We start from the raw sequence: 5,209 nt of genomic DNA on the forward strand, positions 1-5,209 counted from the left end.
TTTTTTAAGTGAATTTTTAACATAGTTTGGACTTACTTCTTTGTTCTACAGTATCTCTATTAGAAAGCATTTTAAGTGCAACCCTCTGTTATCCAGATTGAAACATGGTTTGGAAAAGTGTCACTGTGCTCTCTTTGAAGTTGAAGAGAGATGCATCTGCCTTGAATGAGATCAGGATCAAATCACCTGAGCAAATGGCTGACTTCACATAGTCACTTAAGTATGGTTTGAAGCCTTCTGTAGAGGAGCAAGAGCTCTGGCTTTGGATTTAGTGATGAAGTATTTTCCCTTCGTAACAGTTAGAGTATGAATTTCTGGTGGTGGCAGACCATCCTCATGTCCCCATATTTACATTTAATCTTATGGATCTTTCTTCTCTATCAAATCTCTAGAGAAAAGTGATATTTGCAAGCCCTGCTAGGAGCATGTCTTCTTCTGGAAATCCCCTAGAAACCTACGGTCACTTGCTCCTTTCTACACTTTCAAACTCTTGTCTCTGTGAGCTTCTATTCTTGCTTCAAAGGGTTTTCATAACAGAGCCTAAGGAAGAATATACTTTGGCATTTAATGTGCTATCACTTATAGATTGTTAAATCTCCTTTACCATCACATCTTTTGCACAGGGAAAACTGTTTTTCAAAAGAGCAGCTTGAAAAGTAATTGAAAAAGGTGTGGGAATGTGAGTATATGATTGTGGATGCTTGTCAAAAAAATGTACACATGCCAGGTTAAATAAGTTAAAAGATTTCTCTCAGATCCTTTCAAAAGAGAATTAAACTTGCTTTTGCAGTACTGTTTTGCAATATTTTCTTGATATAAAGAACATTTTTTCATTTTGGCAAGCATATCTATTTACTTTTTGTTGTCATGGTTGGAAGGGAAATCTTGAAAAGATGAGCCACCTACTGACTGTGTGGAGAGTCTGAAATAATAGCTCTCATGGGTCTGACCTCCCATCTCAGCATCAGACTGATTCCTACCGCTGAGCCCAATTCAGTGCAGTGATGGATGATTTCTGCAGGTACTTCCCAACCCTGTATTTCTACACATCTGGGATTTCAGAAATGATCACAGTCACAGTATGTCAGTGGGTTACAGGAAACCTCGATGTGATTGTCCTTAAGGCACCACTCTGCAGTGATTAAGCCTTACCCACAGTATTCACTTGTTTTTTCCAGTATGATCACAAGCAGCTTATTTATTACTGCAGAGGCAGTCATCTGTTATCTTCTGTTTTGCCAGATTTTTGTTCTTAATCATGTCAGCCTTTCTGCTTGTCATATCTCTGCAATCATATGCATGTCATTTACACTCATGCTTTGTGTGAATTGAAAACATACATTGCAGGCTTCTAAGTATACAAGCAAAATGAGCAAGGGAGAAACCAAATGTTAGTAACTACTGCTTTCTGTGTCTCATGCAGAAGACTTATCTTGATGTACAGTTCTGTGCTGTTAAACCAGGGATGTGACATTTTAAACAGGGATGTGACATTTTAAAAAATCCACTTTGGGGGATGTTATTGAAACATGCATGTTATGATTAACTTGCCAAAACTACTAGAAGTAAACACATCCTTAATGTAGACTACAACGTCTTCACATAAAACTCTTTCCCACATCTCCTTCCCTCCCCTACACCTCCCAAGTTTCATCCTACCCTAAGGCAGTAAAATCCGTAGGGTGGGGGTTTCCTTAAATACATTGTATATGAGAGTATGTGACTTATCATCTCTGTGCCTCATTTACAGTGAGACTTAGCAGCTGCTTTGCAACCATGTGATACATTGAGCTTTGTATAATAGTTCACTTGAAGGTCTTTGCACAGTTCAGGCATGTCAGCTGAGTACCTTCAAGCAGTGCAGGGACTTGTAATTAGAGTGGCCCGAGGCTGCTCGCCTTTCTGAGGGGCTTTGTCTTCCCTCGGATCCCCGTGGCATCCTGTTTCCAGAGACGCACCATCCAGAGCTCCAGCACGGGTTTGGAGGGCGGCAGCGGGGGGGGATCCAAGGTATGCCAGGAACTGCAAACAGGTATGAGAGTTCAAGCCTAGACAAAGGTCTTGTTAGTCATCTGAACACAAAGCATGCAGCACCTTGCCCCTCTGCTGGATCCAGCAGCAGGTAAAGAGAGCACCGCCCTGTGCTTTACCTCAGAGGAGTTATGCCCCGCTTCCTTTCCAAAATAAACAATCCACTGTGTTTATCTGCAATGACTTTTGTCACTTTAAGCAATTTGGCTGATGCAGACGTTCTTGGGAGGATGTCAAATGAAGAAACTTCTCCAAGTCGTCCTTTTAAATGACTACATCACTTCTGCAGCACTCTGAGCACTTTATATCCTGCTTGCAGCTTCCCATCCATTTTTCTTTGAGCATTTTTGGAAGGAGAGATTGAACAATTTAGAAGGGATAAGTCTGAACTTCCTATTTTGCCTTTCAATTTCTGTCATGTCCTAAGACAGGGAAAAAACAAACAAACAAACAAAAAAAACCACCACAAAAGAGAGAGAGAATGAAAGAACATGAGATTTTTAAGCAAAAGCGTGCACTTTGGATGTTCCAGTTTGCCAAAGCACTTGAAAGTACAAAAGATTTTAGACTGCTGAACAACAAGGCATTTCTGTTCCAGGTTATGAATAATCTGATTTTACCTCACAAAATGATTTCTGATGTCTGGGCTGTGAGGAAAAGTTCCTTGTAATATGGCACACTTCTCATCTGTCACTCTTCTATATTGATTCTGTAGAAAGCATAAATGACTGTATGAGAAACGACAGGCATATGGGCATTGAAGAGTCTCTGAAGAACTAAGAAACATGTCCCTTGCCATGGGGCCCTTCTGTCATCTGGGAATAGCAGTGCTAAGGATATCACATACTCATACTCACTAAAGCATATAGCCTCAGTTGCTATATATATATCCGTCTAAATAAAAAAGAGTGACAGGCCATCCTCTGGCCCAAAGCCTGCTCCGGCTCAGCTGTTTACAGGCCCTATCTCTGGTGGGTTGTACTTCTGCTAGTAAATTAAACGGTTGGATTAAAGACAAGTAGACTGACTGTACTGCTGCATTGCAAGGCTGGCCCTTGGCTCAGAGCAGTGCCAGAGAGGGCCCAGAGGTTGTCATGGCCCTGAGACTGTTCCCAGTAGGCCAGCTGGGCTGGCCTCCCTCTTCTGCAGGAGTCTCTCTTGCCAGCTGGCCTCAGAGATGCAAACCAGTCCAAGGCATGCTTCACTACTGGCCTAGCTGGAGTTTGCACTCCTATGACGCCAAGAGCAGACCTGTTTTTCCTCTAGGCCCTAGAGTGTTCCTGTAGGCCCCAGAATACTATTATCATGGCACTCTCTATTCAGTTCAAAGCAACTGAAATATTTGAGGGCTGTGTGGCAGTTAAAAAGAGCAGTGCTTTTACAGCATGGGTGCTGCATACTGAGTAGTGTGCGAGGAGATCATAGGGAGACCTTCACTGTGTCTTCTAGGATAGCAGTGGATGCATGGAGAAAGTAGAAGGAATTAAGAAAGTCTGAACAATACTGCCAGACAGAGGGTTTAAAGTTTGGGTAGTCCTGTGGAGCCAGGAGTTGGACTGGTCCTTGTGGGTCCCTTCCAACTCAGGATATGCTATGATTCTATGATTCTGTAGTGCCAACTTGACCATACTGCCTCTTGGAGTCAGTTGCTGTGGGGAATTACTCCCTTACTTCCTCCAAAACTTGCTCTTGTTGCCAGTTGCCTTTGCAGTGGCCTCTTGCTGCTTTTATTGTTCCTCCTGACCTTATCTTTGCTACCACTGCCCTGTCTCAGATACAGCTTCCAGCAAGCCCAGCAGCAGCATTTTTCTTATTGGTAAAGTCAGTGCCGAAGGGACATAAGGCCCCTTTCTCTTCTCAGAATCTCATCATTTTGTGGACTGGAAATGTGGCTGCATGCAGAAGGGCTCCCTTCAGGTTTCCTTCCTCCAGAGATGGACTTATGGGCAGTACAAATCTGAGACAAAGCTTACATTGTTTTCTGCTGCTACGCTTATCTGCCTTTCAGAATAACAGCTAAGCTTGCTTCTACTCTTAAGCTCTTTGAAGACAAAGGTGAGTTTCTTGCTGGACAAGTTTAGCATTAATTCTGGGTTTTTGTCATGACAGTCTAGGGGGACACAGGAAAGATCCACTGAGCTGCCAAAACTGTTCCTTCCACCTCTAGAAAAAGCAGACTAAAAACAGCACAAACCACAGGACTCTTTAACCAGATCTAGAGTTTAGATACTGTAATTCACTGATGTTAATGTTGTTATTTATAACTGCCAGTAATAGTAATGCTGTATAGATTTTGGCCTGGTAGATCCTTTGTATGTTTAGATACAGAGAAGTCTGATAAAGAGATTTCCCCATTTGTCCCTCTGGGTTTGTAACTAAAATTTGACCTCAGGCTTTGCATTCTCTCTGGTATTTTGAAATCAGTATCTCATTTTAGTAACCTGAATGTTCTAGAGCTTACCTAATTACCTATGACATAAGAATATTGTCACTTGGCCAGTTTTTCTTTTAGAGATAATATTTTTGGAAATTCTACATATGCATCACTGAATTGCCTCATGTTTTTCAGGGCTCTTGGAAATGAGCACTGTATTAAATTCATCACAGAGTTAAACTTGTAAGTTCCCAGGCACAGGGCTCATCCTGCAAGACTGCATCCAGCTCATGTTATTTTAACACTGAACATGTCTGTAATTTGGCTAGTGTCAGTGACAAAATCCCATTGATTTAAAGGAAAGTAGGATGGGGCCCAAAATGCTAATTCTGTTGACTTTTGTAATGGGCTTCAGTTTAACCCTACAGCACTGAAGATTGTTTTGTTTCCTATGGCCCAACTTTATCTGTTCATCTCAATACTCCAAGTTTACATGACTCCCTTTTTCATCCCATCAACAAAGAATTACACTGAATTACGGCTTTGTTACTAAAGGGGAATTGTGTGTTTGAGGTATAATTTTCACAAGGCATTTTGGCCAAGTGGATGAGGTATTAATATGAGAAACTATAAACAAATCTTGGTTTTCTAAACTGCAGATAGAGTGATTGGCTTAATTTGTTTCTGTACACTGCCATCTTGAAAACTAAACTGAGGCATCCAAATTAAACAGGAGATGTAAATATTAGCCAGATGTTCCCTGGTGTCAGAACTCTTTTTATTCCTTTATTTCGATTAAATGGG

The sequence above is a fragment of the Meleagris gallopavo genome, chromosome 3 (genome assembly GCF_000146605.3).
Source record: "Meleagris gallopavo isolate NT-WF06-2002-E0010 breed Aviagen turkey brand Nicholas breeding stock chromosome 3, Turkey_5.1, whole genome shotgun sequence".
Taxonomy (NCBI): Eukaryota; Metazoa; Chordata; class Aves; order Galliformes; family Phasianidae; genus Meleagris; species Meleagris gallopavo.